Source organism: Sus scrofa, chromosome 16, assembly GCF_000003025.6.
Source record: "Sus scrofa isolate TJ Tabasco breed Duroc chromosome 16, Sscrofa11.1, whole genome shotgun sequence".
Classification (NCBI taxonomy): Eukaryota; Metazoa; Chordata; class Mammalia; order Artiodactyla; family Suidae; genus Sus; species Sus scrofa.
Genome location: NC_010458.4, coordinates 25,995,860 through 26,013,710, shown reverse-complemented (window position 1 = coordinate 26,013,710; position 17,851 = coordinate 25,995,860). Strand labels below are relative to the sequence as shown.

At 40.8% G+C, this 17,851-nt stretch overlaps 1 long non-coding RNA gene across 1 annotated transcript; it reads right to left on the bottom strand.

The window, feature by feature from the left end:
- Window positions 3,797–14,926, bottom strand: LOC110257294. Its single transcript, XR_002339718.1, has 3 exons — window positions 14,855–14,926; window positions 5,952–5,993; window positions 3,797–4,552 (listed from the first exon to the last, which is right to left on the bottom strand). It is a non-coding gene; the product is annotated as an uncharacterized LOC110257294 (long non-coding RNA).

Below are 17,851 nucleotides of genomic sequence, written 5' to 3'. Positions count from 1 at the left end.
CTCGCCCCATTTCTAAACATCAGTATCAGTCTGGAAGGGAGACATTCAGAAATAAAATAGAGCTTCTTTTGACCTCAGAGTGAGGGACAGTCACTTAAGCAGAACACAGGACCGGGGTCTTCCCTGGAACATAGGACATTTTAACACGTATCCATTTTCTGTCCAAAATGGGACTTTGTGACTGCAGGGCCCAATTATGGTGTGCACCCCAAAATGCCTGCTTGAGTAAGTATTTAAGAGATAATGGGCACCCAAGACACTGAATAGGGTTTCCCACTCTTCGAGAAGAGTTGGATGCTCTTATAAAGCCAAAAACCTAGGTAAGAACACATTAGAAAAACAAAGCAAGCTGGATTCTATTAAACTATAAACACGAATCATTCAGTACTCCTGGCCTGGCTGCACTTACAGGCTGACAGCAGCTCATCCTTTAACACTGAGCATCAGTGACCACAGCCCTGATTGTCCACAAGCCTCAAGTCCTTTATAACACAGCCTGAGCAGAAAGAGGTTAATAGCAGAGCTCTGAGGTCAAAATTGCCCATTATAGGCAGCCACCTTCTTCACTTGATCAATATGCCCATTTTACTCAAGACTAGAGATCTCATTTTTCAGATTGTTGTGACTTTCTGCTCTTCATTCTAGACAATGCCTTTAGTCTTGGGAGGACTTTACTGCTCACCTCCCTTCCCTAAGAGAGTGACTGGGCAGGAAGAAAGAAGGAAGACCAAGTTCAAGCCCAGGCTCTTCTGTCAATGCAAGGGCACTGGAATCAATGACCATAAGATGTGTCTTCAAGGAGCTATTGGCAACTGAAATGAGAGTAACCCAGGAACGTGTCTTGGGGGTCTTCAGTCACTGGAAACCATCCCCTTGGCACTACAGGGCTGGCCAATAACATGAAGAAATTCTCCACTATGCCTTTGTTTTCACCTGATGCTGCTGCTATAACAAATTAGCATAAACTTAGTGGCTTAAAATAACACATATTTATTATTTTATGGTTCTGGAAGTCAGGAATGCAAAAAGGATCTTACCTAAAAGCAAGAATTGCATTCCTCCTTATGGCTCTAGGGGCAAATCCCTTTCCTTCCGGTTCTAGAGGTCCTCTGGGTTCTTTGGCACATGGTTCCCTTTCTCAGTCTTCGATATAGAAATCTTATCACTGCAACCTCTGCTTTGTCATCACATCTTCCTCCTTCTCCCTCTTCCCTCTTCACACTTGCCCTTAGAAGAACCCCTGTGACTACATTGGGTCCACTCAGATAATCCAGGATAATCTCCCTATGTCAAGATCTTGAATTTAATTACCTCTGCAGAGTTCTTTTCTGCATGAAGGTAACATAATCACAGATACTTGAAATCAGGACATGGATATCTTTGTGGAGCAATTATTCTGTCTACCACATCTGGTGCACTTCAGATATCATTAGCCATAATAGATTCAGAGTTCTCCATGAACTTTGAAGGTTTTTGTTTTTTTTAACTAAAGAGAAATCATTTTACCATGCAGAAAACCAATACCATGCCTGCACACTGTAAGAGTATCCTTCCCTCTTTGCTTCTGACCCCGTAACATGGGCCAGAGCTGCTAGAACCTTCCAAAATACTTGGATTTGAATATTATCAAGACTGTATCCTTATCACATATTTAAGTTTCTTTATGCATTCTGCTTTATTCTCTGTCTCTATAGATGAGATTTAATAGAAAACATGGTAGCCAAATTTTAAGGGAATAATAAGTGGATAAATTTTGGCTCTCTGAGTCTCAAGTTCCAACCCCAAGAAAATCTCTCATTAATCCTGCTTCAGTAAGAAAAATACTTCTAGATCAATCAACTGTGATTAGAGGGCAAGGTCATGCAGAGCAAAGCAGCTCTGGTACTAGTCCCATGGGAGAGAGAGAAAGAAAGTGAGAGAGAAAGAGAGAGAAGGGGGGTGTGCATTTTTCTTGAGACTGTAGTTGTTACCGTAACTAACAAAGCAGTGCAAGGCCGCAAGTAAACTTCAAAATTTCCACTGATTTACCAGAATAAAGGGTCTTGAATCAGAGTAAGGACACTTCCTTTAAAAAGTGGAGACATTGTTACCACAAGAAGAAACCTCGTAGTAGTGGTTCCCAAACCTGGTCAACATCAAAACCGTTTGGAGAGCTTTTGAAAAATATTGACAACACCCTCACCACGTCCTGCCCCAGGCTACTAAAATAGAATCTCCAGAACTTTAGTAATAGCGCACACTCAACTAAAACTCAGTCATGAAAACAGTTTCCTATCTGAGCCAAGGCAGGCAATTTGTAACAGGAATCGGATTGCCTCCCTTTTCTGAGTCCTTGAACACAGGTGCTAGTTTCAGCTCTGTCCCTCTCCCACTTTCTGACATGCTCTTTAAGACCTCCACACATTTTCCAGACTTGTGCCAGTGCAACAAGATCACATGGCTACCGAAAGCTTTTTCTGAGTTTTTTCCTTTAAACACTGTGCTTGAGTCCTCCAGCCTGCCTGAGTGCACTGGCTGACTCTAACTTTGAGCTCAGGAATTACAGAAATCCACACCCACTGGTAAAGGGAACTGTTCCGTTCCCACCCATAACTTCTAGAATATTTACTGCTCTAAAGCAGTGAGGGATGAAGGAAAAATAAGGAGAGAAAAATGGTGGAGAGTAAAATGAGAGTACTATGATAGACTGAAATGAAAGAGAAAAGAATGGGCCATGTTACAGGGTAAGCAATTTATCCCATAACTCAAAAGTTGATGCCAAAGATCACCTGTATCAAAATCATCTCAAGCAGCACTACTGGAAGAAATTGTCTGTGAATTATTTATTGTGGTCTCCAAAAAGATAATGAGCTGGCACCAAAATGTAAATCAACAAACTGCTAACTTCATCCACAAAGTCATGCTACAAAAAAAAAAAAAAAAAAAATAGACTAAGCTCAACAGTGTAAATAGTAATTAAATCAAATTCATATACACTCGGTCATAGGCTCCCTGTCCCATGAAAACCAGCAAAAGTTAGTTCTCAGGAGACACTTCAAGTATACTTGACCTAGACTACTTGTTTAAATAGCAATAGCAATAACAGTAATGATAATATACTTAACATTTACTCTATGCTTCAGTGTTGTGCATAAAGAGAGAGTGGAAGATTTATTAGTTGTCTACTAAAATTGATAGCAATATACCTGAGAAAAGGAGCCATGCTAAAATCTTCTTAGTAAACCACAAAATAACTGGCACAGAGCTATTGATACAGCAAGTTATCAAAATATATTTAATTGAATAAAGTAAAAGCATAAGAGAAATAAAGGAAATGGATTCGAAATATAAATTTAGAGGTCATCTACTAGTAACACAAAAAACCACAGAAGTAAATAATTTCCCTAAGAGAATAAACCCAGTTCTCTTTTTTGAATTATTCATTCACTAATTCATTTCAGCATTTATTCATTTGTGAGCTCACTCAAAGCATTATTAGGAACAAACATGATTCTTATCCTCATAGAGCATAAATTAGTATGGAAGAAACAGAAAATAAAATAATTACTAATAAATAAGTTATTACACACTTCAATGGAAAAAAAGAGTTGGAAGAAACCTGACACTTGTGAAGTCTGAGGATGAGGAGAGCTCACAGTGAGAATAGTCCAGGTAAAGACCCTGAAGTGAGGAGTTCCTACTGTGGCTCAGCAGTAATGTACCCGACTAGTATCCACGAGGAAGAGAGTTCAATCCCTGGCCTTGCTCAGTCAGTTAAGGATCCCGTGTGGCTGTGGGTTAAGCTCCCATTTGACCCCAGCCCTGGAATTTCCACATGCCACAGATGCCACCCTAGAATGACAAAAAAAAAAGACTCTGAAGTGAGAGTCTGGGGCCTTTCCAGGAAATGAGACTAACGACTTCCATTTGCAAGTAGTCTGGAGGCCAATATACTATTGAAAACAAAAAGAAAAGCCAGACAAATTTTAAAATTAGACATTTAGGCATAAGAGAGCTGCAGAAGCCACAAGGACTAAAGGGGATAACATTTCAGAGAAGGAACTCTAAGAGGTGAGTTGCAGATTGGCCTCTGTCTGGAGACACATGCTGATCCTGGACATTGACATGAGGCCAAGAATCAGGGTAAGGCACAGGCGGGGGGGCGTCAGTGCTGGGGACAGAGAAACCAGTGGGACCTTTTGGTGGTACAGGATAGAGTGGTAAAAGTGGAGAAGTGAATGGCCCCAGGCACATGGCCCCTTTCTCCCTTGAAACACTGACATTCCAAAGATGCAGAGCAGGAGGGTGAAATACTAAACTCAGAAAAGTAGAGAGGGATTTCCTGCAGTCCCCCAGTGCTTAGGAGCAAAAGACCAGAAAAGAAAAGAGTTAAGAGCCCTTGAGGGACTGATGAGATGACCCTGGCAATATCTTACCACTTTTTACAAAGGAGCAAGTACCAATATGGGGACGTCAGCACTTGCAGAAGCTGAAAATCCAGGCTGGTTCCCAGGGAAGAGTCATTGCTGCTAGGGTATGGAGAAGCCAGTAGAACTTCTGGCAGTTCTGTAGGCTAGGAGTAACAAGAATGGAAATTTATGGGCACACAGTAAAATTCTTCTTCAAGACATCTGCCAATTCTGAAACTGCCTGAGGGAGGAGACTGAAAAACTAAGTCGAGGGAGTTCCCGCCATGGCTCAGCGGTAATGAACCCAATTAGTATCCATGAGGACTTGGGTTTGATCCCTGGTCTCGCTCAGTGGGTTAAAGATCTGGCAATGCCATGAGCTATGGTGTAGGTCACAGATGTAGCTCAGATCTGACGTTGCTGGGGCTGTGGTGTAGACTGGCAGCTGCAGCTGCAGCTATGATTCAACTCCTAGCCTGAGAACTTCCATATGCCTTGAATGTGGCTCTAAAAAGCAAAAATAAATAAATAAATAAATAAATAATAAAAACAAAGAACTAAGTCAAAAACTTCTCAGAATGGCCTGAAATTAGATTGTCATATGGCTGCATAACTCTGTAAATATACTAAAAAACATTGTACACTTAATGTACAATGTAGCTGTGGCTATGGCATAGAAGATTCAACTCCTATGCCTCAGGTGTGGCTCTGAAAAAAAAAAAAAAGATATATTTTGGAGTTAGAATCAACAAGACTTGCTGCTAATTTGAGTGCAACTGATCATAGAAAGAGAGCAGTGATCTTTCAGGTTTCTGACTTGAGCAAGATGGAGTAGAATAATAATAGACTGGGAAGCCTCAGAAAGTTCCATCAAAGTTGGGAGGCTTTCCTGAGATTACCAGCCTGGTAGAAGCAAAACAAGAATCCAAGTCTCCCAAGTCTTACTCCTGTACTCTCTACCATACTAAACTAATTTTCCTCTAGGAATTCGTTTCAGAATAATCTGTCTGTCTGTTTTACAAACACAGTGAACAGAAACATTATGTGTCTAAGAGTCCAGTTTCCAGGGGTAGTCAAATGTTCATTTTGTGGCTTTAAACATGGGTAAAGATCAGGCTTTCTGCTCATAGAGAATGGAAGGAGGGGAGCTCTTTTGATGAACCTCTAGTGTATATACCACCTAAAGCCATGAAAATTCAATTTTTAGTTAATCCTCCCAATTAAAACATATTTATATGCAGTTTACCACCTCCTGCTAATTAGATGCAAATGGAGTCGGTAACACCTTATTTTGCCTTTGAACATAAACAAGATAGGAGACTTCTGTTCAAGGACTCTACTCTTGTTTAGCCACTTATTGGAAATGGCAACATGTTCCTAATTGCATGAATATTTATCAGTAAAATAGTAGTCTGAGGTTTATTCCATAAACAAAGAACAAAAAGGCGGCCATGGCTAAACCAGCGATGATGATGTGTTATGATCCAGTGATTATGATTAATCCTACCTTTTACAGCTAAAATCCAAATAAATTAATTGGATTATCTTGCCTGAGGCACTTACAGTTTCCTTGAGCTATGATGCCAGGAACTTCAACCTCATCACCTAGAAACAGAGAACAGAAAGAGGAAGAAAAGGATGACTACAAAATAAAAGCTGCCAGTGATGTACTCACATATGCGCATTCAATGTGAAAGCAGTGGGGAAAATCGTGACACAGAACAACCTTGTTGCATCTGTTTCATGAAATTGCTTAATGCCTAAATTTAAAGAAAATATATAATTTGTGTAGGCATCAATTGGGAAGACATTCAGCTTAAATATTTCTTGCCACTCTTGTAATTTCTAAAGGTATTAACGTAGGAGTAAATTTGGCAAGATATCAGTGGTGCGCTTTTGACAAAATGGCTGAATGTTTTTTCTATGCTTAACTTTTGAAAATGTAGTTAACAAAGGACAAAAATGCAATTTATTATATAACACAAGACAAAATGATTAAATAACAATGAAATTTCTTGAAAACATATCACCCACAGGATTGTCATTAGCGGGTTAATATTTTAGAATTTTTATTATGGCTTTTGCATCTGTTTTTTCACAACATTTCATCTTTTTGTGGGGGGAGCACTCAAAATAGTTGTAATGACTTGATTAATTTATTTCGTTCCACTCCTTAATAAAAGTGAGCAATTTGACCTATTTCTTCTGCTATTTTGTTATAAACAATAGCTTTAATGGGACTATATGAACATAGCTGGTCCCCTTCATCTGCTTCCAAAAATATGAACGGACATCAAAAGTACTATTGTGCATGTAGAAAATCAAATGCTGACTGTGCGACAGTTCATATGAAAAAAATCTAAGATTTTAGGTGATGACAATCTTAATGTGAACCTACACAACAATAATTACTAATATTATTTCTAATATTACTACCATTGATAATAACAACAATTCTTTATTCTAGCCAAGGTAGTATTATAAGATTAACCATTAATCAACTTTAACATAAACACAGCTTTCAACTTGATATAATGTTGTACATACATGTGGACTATACTAGCCTTTTTTTTTTTCTTTTTAGGGCCACACCTGTGGCATATGGAAGTTCCCAGGCTAGGGGTCAAATGGGAGCTATAGCTGCTGTCCTGTGCCACAGCCACAGCAATTCCAGATCTGAGTTGTGTGACCTACACCACAGCTCGAGGCAATGCTGAATCTTTAATCCATTGAGCTTGAGCTAGGTCAGAGATCAAATCCGCATCTTCGTGGATACTAGTCAGGTTCATTTCCACTGAACCACAGTGGGAACTCCCATGCTAGCCTTTTTTAATGAATGTGGCTGAAGTTTACTTTCACCCTTGTGTTTAAGTTTGATATTACCAAAAAAGCCACTAAGAACTAGATCTGACTTTATCCAGGTAATGGCCATACCCCCTTAAAGTCAGATTACTTCTCTTCCATATGCATAAATAAGCTCCAGTTTCTGATAAGTTTAGACAAAACGTCATGAATAATTTTCATCTCTATTATAATATAAGTGATGGTATGACTCCAACTCAGCTTGTAGGGAATAAAAATTGTAATGTTCTAGGAAGGGAAAATATGATAACAGACTTAATGATTCTAGTAGAGAGGATATACATTCCCGGAGTTATTTTTTTCACTTCAAAGGGAACTTTATTTGAGCTCATCCTTCAAAAACACAAACTGGCATCCTTTTTTTAGCCAAAGCCTATATTCTTAGCACTGAAAATAACCTTCTAGAAACTTATGTATTTTGTGTGTGTTTATTTGAGGGAAATTTGATACAACCTTGACAGCTATTCCAGGACAACATATTTGCTTCCATCCAGTTCTGTAATGTCAACTTGGCTTCAAACACATCACTTCATGCACTCCCAGCATGCAGCAACTCTCTGTTATTTTAGACTTCCGTCTGCTGCAGGCTCAGAGAACACGGTGGTGTGCCTGTAATTCATGTTTATTTTTAGAGTTATATGGCTTTCATTAGAATTCAGAAATCTATCTTAACCCGGTTTAGACTTGTGTTCTGACAAAAATGTTCATGCCAGGAGAGTTTCAATCAGCGGGCTTTGAAAAATTCTTGAAGGACTTATTTCTGGGGAGATATGATGATGGAGGGATGTGTCCCTCTGCATCCCTCTGGTAGGATTAAAAGAGACCCTCCGGGTAGTTGATTCGTGCCCCCAAACAATATCCAGTGAGGGTTTCCTTAAAGATAGAAATTATAACGAGTCTGATAAATAAACTATGGCCCCATAAAGCAAGATGAGGAGATATTTGAAAGAAGCATGTTCAAAGAGGAAGATACTAGCACCCAATCAGTGCCCACCAGATTCCAAGCATTTTCTACCACATGAGAAGTGGGCCTATTTTAGAGCTGACAAAACTGAGCAAATAAAGAACAGAGCCAAGATGTGAATCCAAGTCTGTTTAAATTCCAAAACCATTGATTTTTCCAGCCTCATGTACTGTAGAGCACACGTTAAACGAGACTGTGATCTAGCTCTAAGTGGTAGATTTGCCTTAATGCTCTCAAATTTTCACTGCTTCCTGTAAAAGCACCCTTTGCCATGTAGCTCCCCATTTTTATTACTTTCTGCCTATACACACTCTGCCAGGCAACTTTGTATAGAGATGGAGACCCTTTCACCATAGACAGAGAGTAAATTCCATACTTGACTTGCTTTGGCTAATGGGATGTGAAATATAATGCAAGCTGGTGTGTTAAAGAATTTGCATGATTGGATTTGCCTTCTTGTATCTCTGCCAGCACCATGAGAAAGACTCACTGGTCCAGAGAGATGATGAGAAAAACATGAAACAAATTCACCCAGCCTGGATCAGCAGAACCCAGCAAACTGCATGCACATGAGTGAATGTAGCCAGGACCAGCAGTACCATCCAGAACCAGCAGTACCATCCAGTCACAGCCTGCCTAACTCAGCCACTCTCGGTCAACCTATGGAAAACAATCCTATTGTTTTAAATCACTGAGGTTTGGGATAATTTGTTACACAGCAGTTTTGTGACAATAGCTGACTAATCTACCCCCAAACCCTGTCTCAACATGGTATAGGAATTGGATTGTATTTTTCTTTTTAATCCTGCAGGTTGCAAAACCTATGAAAGATTGAATGTTGTTTCTATATACAATAAAGATAAACCTCTCAGCCAGACAATTAATCCTAGAAATGTTCCCTAGGAGTTCTTGAAACATTAAAATGTTAACCTAACTACACAGTGAAGCAACTACAAAATAATAAGTCCCCAAATCACCAGCTGTTTGACCTCACAGAATGTAATCAACATTCCAAGGATAAAGGCGATGTGTTTCTAAGAGACACTGGCAAGCTGTGACTGTGAAAGAAAGGGGTATGTAAAAATTTAAATCTGCAAAAATCACACTTTAAAATAACATAGGGAAATGTGACTAGTTTTTATCTTTTATTCCTACAGTTTCATATAGTCTTTCTTGCCCCAAAGAATTTACTTAATTCTCTTTTATGTAAGAGAAAAATGATTATGTGAAGATAAACAGATTAGGGAGTTCCTGTCATGGCTCGATGGTTAATGAACCCGACTATCACCCATGAGGACGAGGGTTCAATCCCTGGCCTCACTCAGTGGGTTAAGGATCCAGCATTGCCGTGAGCTGTGGTGTAGGTCAAAGGCATGGCTCAGAGCCCGTGTTGCTGTGGCTGTGGTGTAGGCCAGCAGCCACAGCTCCAATTGGACCCCTTGCCTAGGAACTTCCATACACTGAGGGTATGGCCCTAAAGAGACAAAAAGACAAAAATAAATAAATAAATAAACAGATTAGTTATATCTTTTCTTTTTGCTTATTATTATTGCCCTTATACTAACACTCAGAGCATGTTTTTATTTCTCTTATATATATTTTTTTCTTTTTACACCCACACTTGCAACATACAGAAGTTCTCGGGCTTAGGGTTGAACTGGAGCTACAGCGGCCAGCCTATACCACAGCCACAGCAACACCAGATCTGAGCCCCATCTGAAACCTAAGCTGCAGCTTGCAGAAACGTTGGACTCGCAACCCCGTCAGCAAGGCCAGGGACCAAACCTACATCCTCACAGAGACAATGCCAGGTCGTTAACCCTCTGAGCCACAGTGGGAACTCCTTGTATATTCTTTACTACCTGCATATCATTGTTTAGAATAAGACTTTTTTTGCTATTTAGTGAACTTATACCCATGTCTTGAGACTTGGTTACAATTTTTGCTTTTTCATAAAGAGTTCCATAAAATATTCTCTTTCTAGCCTAAAATAATTCTTGCCTGTGGCCAAAAATAATCTCTGTTCCAGAGTTCTCTCCCGGCAAGTTATTTGCACATTTTTAAGTAGCTTTTTGACATTTTTCAGTTGGATCTTGAGGTATTTTTGTGTATTTTGACCCATCTGCAATGCAACAGGTCATAAACTGAATTGCCTCCAAACACCAGAAAGGTAATCATGAGTAAAGAGGGCTGACAAATGGCAATCATGAGTGGTGGAGTTCCTGGTGAACTCAGAGGAGTCATCCCTTCTGAAGGGAGAAAGTTGTACTCAAGTCCACCTAATTTTGCCAGTAAAAGAATGCAAGCTTAGCGTGACAAATCTACCAACTTTTAAGATTTGAGAATCCAGATTTTTATCTAACATCTCCCAACTTTATGGGAAAATCACTGATTTTAGATGTTCTGGTAGTGATTTCATTACTGTTCTGAATTACCCACCCACTGCCTTTGAGGCTTAGTGTATAGTTCCCAGCCCCACAGAGGAAGGACTCGGCTATGTGGCTTGCTTCAATGAGTGATCATTGTGCACCATTCTAACCAGAGCTTTAAACATGCCACTGTAGCCTCTGATCCTAAAATTAAAGACTTATGGAAGGGACCCCCAACCTGCAACCTAAAGCAGAACTCCCCCCACCCAGCTGACCTGCAGACCCAGGAGCAAGAAACATAGATGTTTGTCATTGCATGACACTGACATTTCTAGGGTTATATTTTACCCAAAATTATTGTACCTGAAATATGATGAAAACATTTGACCACAAAATTAAAGGAAAAAAAATTAAGCACAAAACAATCTGGTAACCAAGTCTGGCTCACAGGACTAAAGGTTAGTGGGAGTTTTTTGAAGGACATTTATAGTGAGCATATTTCCATTTAAATTCTTTGTCCCCATCATTATAACATCTAATATCATTCATCGAAGTTAAAAAATATTAATTTTTTACTTAGTAATAATCTGCCACTCTACGTCAAACTTTAAAAATAGAAACTTCTCGGAGTTCTTGCTGAGGCACAATGGGATGGGCAATGTCCCTGGAGCACTGGGACACAGGTTTTATTCCTGGCCTGGCACAGTGGATTAAAGATCCAGCATTGCAGCAGCCACCACATAGGTCACCAGTGTGGCTTGGAAATGATCCCTGGCCCAGGAACCCTATATGTCATGGGGTAGCCAAAAAGAAAAAAAAAAAAAGGAAAATAGAAATAGTTCAGGGTCAGATTATGGCGAGAATGCTTGAAGAATGCTGAGTCATCATTAGAATAAACTAACTCAAATTGAAGAATGCTGAGTCATCATTAGAATAAACTAACTCAAATTGAAGAATGCTGAGTCATCATTAGAATAAACTAACTCAAATTTCCACACCCCATTCCATATATAAACCCTACTAATGTAGACAGCAGCCTTCAATTTGTTGTGAGCCACATGGGAAGTCCATAGCAGCCTTAAATTTGAAAATACTTCTCCCAGCACTGATTTAATTCTTTTTTCTTTCTTGCTTTTCTTTTCTTTCTTTTCTTTTTTTTTTTTTTTTTTTTGCTTTTCTAAGGCCGCACATGTGGTATATGGAAGTTCCCAGGCTAGGGGGCTAGGGGACAAATAAAAGCTGTAGCTGCCAGCCTATACACAGCAATGAGGGATCTGGGCCACGTGTGCGACCTACATCACAGCTCACAGCAATGCCAGATCCTTAACGTGCTTCATGAGCCCAGGGAATGAACCTGCGTCCTCATCAATACTAGTCAGGTTTGTCTACTGAGCCACAACAGGAATTTCTGGTTTAACTCTTTTGAGGAGATTGGCCAAGATAAGAGAGCAGAAAGACCCTGAGCTCACCTCCTCTCATGAGGAGATTAAAATCACAACTCTGCAAAAGCCATCAATGAAAAAGACCTACCAGAAAAGATCTTCTAAAATTAAAGACATAAAGAAGGAACCACAGTGAAACAGGTACAAGGCGTGGATGCAATATACAGGCAAGTGCCATACCCCCCCCCCCAAGTGGGCCATCCACAAACCAGAGAATATTTATATTGCAGAGGTTCTCCCCCAAGAGTGAGAATTCTGAGCCCCACATTGGGCTCCCTGGCCCAGGGGTCCTGCACTGGGAAGATGAGCTCCCAGAGCATTTGGCTTTGAAGGTCAGGGGTTTAATTGTAGGAGCCCCACAGGACTGGAGGAGATAGGACTTCACTCTTACAGGGTGCACACAAGGAGTTCCCGTCATAGATTAGTGGTTAACAAATCCAACTAGGAACCATGAGGCTGAGGGTTCGATCCCTGGCCTCGCTCAGTGGGTTGAGGATCCGGCGTTGCCATGAGCTGTGGTGTTGGTTGCAGACTCAGCTTGGATCCCATGTGGCTGTGGCTATGGCATAGGCTGGCAGCTACAGCTCCAATTAGACCCCTAGCCTGGGAACCTCCATATGCCATGGGTGTGGCCCTAAATAAGACGAAGAAAGAAAAAGAAAGAAAGAAAGAAAGAAAGAAAGGAGAGAGAGAGAGAGAGAGGAAGGAAGGAAGGAAGGAAGGAAGGAAGGAAGGAAGGAAGGAAGGAAGGAAGGAAAAGGGTGTACAAAAAATCTCCCACACAGGGACCCAGGGCAAAAGCAGGAGTTTGATAGAAGCTACCTGCTGGTCTTGAAGAGTCTCTCAGAGAGACAGAGAATTTGGGTGGGGGAGCTGTGGCTCACATTGGGTACATAGATCCTGGTGGCATACATATCTGAGAGACATTGGTCCTGCCAGGTACCATTGTGTGACATTCATTCTACATCACTAGTGCAAAGACCTGGCCCCATCCAGAGCCTGTAGGCTCCAATGCCTGGAAACCTCAGGCCAAGAACTAATTAGGTATGGACACAGCCCCAGTTCAGCAGAGAGGCTGCCTACAGACTTCCTGAGCCTGCAACCACTTCTATTCATGCCCCTGGACATGACCCTGCCCATCACAGGATCAGTTCCACCCACCAGTGGTCAGGCCAGCAGCCCTTCTGGCCAGGAAGCCTGCACTAGATTCTAGACCAAATTCGTCTACCAGTGGGCAAACACCAAACTCAGGCAAACCACAATCCTGCTACCTGTAGATCCAGTGCAACCAGAACAAGCCATACTATGTCCTGGGACTAGCTGAGCCCTGGTCCTACCCACTAGCAGGCTAACACAATCTCCAGGACATCCTGGACCCCATACCCAAATGTGTCAGGAACTTCCCTTCCCCCATCTGCATCCCACTCCAGCAATCTGACACCAGCTATGGGATCCCTAGGCCCTGAAGCCAGACTCCAGGACCCAGCTCTGCCCCTCCAATAGTCTAGCACTAACTCCAGGACCTGGTTTCACCCACCAGTGGGTGAGAAACAGCTCTAAAATCTTCTGGACCTTGACTCTGCCCACCAATGAACCAGCATTAGCCCCATGGCCCCCTGGGATTCTGCAGTTGCCCACCTCATAGCAGACCTCACTAACCAGCAGCCATCAGCCTCTGCACAAGGCAGGGCCTGGCAATTAACCAAGCTAGGGACCAACAAGCCTATCAGAAGCCCACATATTCAGCCCACCAAAACAGAAGGACCCACGCAGCCCTCTTATGGGGCAGCCTTAGGGGATATAGCTGTGACAAGAGGGGAGTGTGCTGCTGAGATACATAGGATGTTCCTACAGAGGCCGCTTCTCAAAGACTGGGAAACATAACCAACTTACCATAGACATAAAATAATAACTTAGACAAAATGAGGCAGCAGAGCAACATGTTCTGGATGAAGGAATGAGATAAAATCTCAGAAGAAGATCTAAGTGAAGTGGAAGTAAGAAATCTACCCAAGAAAGAATTCAGAGTAATGATCATAAAAGTGATTAAAGAACTCAGGAGAAGAATGTATGCACAAAGTGAGAAGTTAGGAGTTTTCAGCAGTTAGAACACATAAAGACAACCAAATGAAGATGAAGAATACAATAACCAAAATGAAAAATATAAGATGGAATCAACAGTAAGCCAAATGATACAGAGGAACAAGTCAATGAGCTGGAAGATAGAGTAGTGGAAATTGCTTCCACTTAACAGAAAAAATGAAAAAGGAATGAAAAGAAATGAGGACAGGAGTTCCCGTCATGGCGCAGTGATTAACTCCGACTAGGAACCATGAGGTTGCAGGTTCGGTCCCTGCCCTTGCTCAGTGGGTTAACGATCCGGCGTTGCCGTGAGCTGTGGTGTAGGTTGCAGATGCGGCTCGGATCCCGCGTTGCTGTGGCTCTGGCGTAGGCCGGTGGCTACAGCTCCGATTCAACCCCTAGCCTGGGAATCTCCATATGCTGCGGGTGCGGCCCAAGAAATAGCAACAACAACAACAACAACAACAAAAAAAAAAAAAGAAATGAGGACAGTTTAAGAGACCTCTAGGACAACTCTTTTGAGTATTCTAAGACAAACAGGAGCGATCTCATTTAGCAAACAAGCTGACAATTCAAAGTTATATAGAATCCTAAACCTGCACAGAGAAGTTTATTTCTCTCAATACAGGTTTTGTTTGGCTGTCCTGACTGGGACATAAACTCAACAATGTCTGTGACAGATTCTTCTACAATACTTTTCTGCCATTCCTAGGTGATACCCTTAACATCAAACGCAAAATGACTCACCATAATACCCACATTCCACTCCCAGGGAGGAGAGAAAAAAAAAACAGAAGTCAGTCTGTTTTCTTTCTAAAGGCATGACCTGGAAGTTTTATGTGGCACCTCTGCTCACATCCTATTGGCTAGAGCATTGTCTCATGACTCCTTGGTGGCAAGGAAGGCTGGGAAACGTAGTCTTTATAGACATATTGCTACCCAGCTAAAGCTTCCATTACTAAAGAAGGAGAGAATGTTTACTTAAGAGTCAACAGTCTCTGTAACACACATATAAAGAAGAAACATTTTGACAAGTTTTTAAACATTGATTCTGCTTTTGTCAGTGCATGCGAATTTATAAATAAATCTGTCTGTATGTACTTTTTTTTAATAAAAAATCACTTCCCCCCACTTATGTCCAGCAGTAAGCATTGAAGAAAGATATTTAAAGAAAAAATTTAAAACAAAGCCATAATTGTAGACTGTCTGAAATGGCCAGAGGTGTTGATCTAGCCTTTTTCTTGCTTACACAGGACTGATATTGGGTAATCTTCGTTTTGAAATGAAATGAAATGAGGAGAATTTCACAAATGATACTCAGGCAGATGAGCTGTATTTATTCATTAAGTGGTTAGCAGTTATCTATTTATTGAAGGGCAACCATGGCAAGGTACTTTGTTGGGCTCAGAGGATATAAATGGATCACAAAGCATACATGATCCTTGTCTTCACAGAGAGAAGACAGACATCAATCACAGAATCACACAAATAGAAATGGGATTACAAATGGATATAAGTGCGATTAAAGTTGATACAGAATGCAGGGTGGTGCGTAGGCACAGGGAATACGAAGATAAGCCTTAAGAGAACACAAAAAGCTTGTCCTTTTGCACTCAAGCACCAACTTTAGCTCCCTTTGTGTGTCTTTGTTTTGAGTGGAAACCTAAAGGATTTCCAAAAATATTCCATCCAGAAATACAGCTTAGTAGCTTCCAGGCACCATAGTTATGATTTTAGGCATGCTTTATTGATATAGCAATTAATTTTTACTCCGGTCTAGTTTTCTACCCCAAAAAAGCTGAGTAGTCTGTATAAATAATAGAAAACAGCTCAGGGATGTGTTTGTCCTAAACCATACTCACTGCTTCTCTCATGGAAGTCTTGTTGAGCTGCCAAAAAGATAATAGACCTCATTAAGAGCATCCCTATAGTCCGTGCTCAGCAGAAATTGAGGAGGGGGATGCTGGGAAATTACCATTTCTGTGCCAAGATGCTGGGTTTAAATTAAAAGGAGCAGGTTTTTCCATACAGGAGAGTAAGGTCCAAAGTAAATGTCTTGTGACTATTGCTCTTATAAAATCCCACTCAGCCCCCTGCCTCCTGGGGTAGTTGCTCCCTTTCTGTACTGCTGCCTTCTCTGTGATACCCTGATGCTCCCAGGAAGACATTTATTCAACTCTCAGCTCTGTCTTTAAGCCCCTATGAGTGCCCTGATCCTGTTCTACTCCTCAGTGTTCACCAAAATAACAAAATTTTTCAACACTCAGTAATTCCATTTTCCAACTTGCTTTGACCACCCACTGGCTTCAGTGAAGAAATTAGAGAAGTCAGGAGATGAGAGCAAGTTGCCATACCAGTAGAAGTTTCGGTCTCTTCAACAGTAACATATAACTTTACATGGCTACCCTTCTTTCCCTTGTGGGGCTTTGGTGAGGTGAAGTACATGAAATCATTTTAAAGATGACAACATATACTATATAAGCCAAAGGCATGAATATCAGGGTATCCTCTGAACACACTGGATGTGGGATGTTTTAAAAGACTGAAAATCTTGCTGTCTTCATGACTTCACTCCTCTCTCAAATTTCAAAATAATCCAGTTTATCATCAGACCTGAAATTGGCACACCTGCCTGTTTCTTTTAGATCAGTCTCCAGAAACCCCCCTGAAAATACACAGATCTCCAGAAAAAAAAACCCTAGAAAATACAGTATTGGTAATAGTTGAACCTCAAGGGCAAATTAAGAGAGAAGTTTATCAGATTACTCCATCCTGATCTTGCCAAATGGATGAGATACCTTGGAGAATGAGATATGGCATAAGTAAATTTTGACTGATTTTGAGTTTGCCTGAATTACTTATGTGCTTGGGTAGGACACTAGAAATTAAAATAAGTTCTGAAAGGGAAATGTGAAGGCAAGTACCAGAGAAGAACTTCCTCTACTTAACCATTTGACTCAATTCTGGATAAGGACGAAGTTTGGCTGAGAAAATTAATTATATTTCTCTCCAAGACCTTTTAATTACATCCTCTGTCAGCCTTGGTTCCCTTATTTGGGAAATAAAATTTTACAATTCTGTTGGAGGATGATATGTTAAAATAATTAAATGCACCAAGATACTGTATCTCTAATGCACTATGTGCTCAGTAAATCCACTCTCCTCCCCTTGTCCTTTCTGTGAAATTTTACTGAATGAAGTTTTTATTAGGGTGCAGAAGGAAGAACTGGTATAAAGGGGAAAAGAAGAAGTGAAAGTAAGAACTTGGCTTACAGAGACTCACTTTAATAGATACGGACAGTCACAAATAAATGCAAAATCTCTCCCTATAAAACAAAAACAAAAACACTACAAGTGCCATAAAGAACACCATTTTATTTTGACTGAGAAAGTAACAAAAACTCTCCTAACCATATAGCCAAGGGAGAGAACTCTGTAAGGATACAAAGAGGAAGGAAATTTGTGTAATTATTGAGAATCAGTCCTCAAATAGCTGGTTCATTATTTTCAATAAGGACTGACTAATCTAGGCTCTGGCTACAAATTTCAATTTCTGCTTGATTTCTCTTGCCCCAGCTGCCCCGCTTCTAGAAAGTGACTCTCCAAATTCTCCCCAGAACCAGTCCCCTTTGCCAAGCCAATCTTGACAGCAGAATACACATCAGCGTCTTGTGCCAACCTCACATGGCAGAACGAGGCCTGAAGATCTCTCTGGGGAGTCTTTTATAAGGGCACTAATCCCAT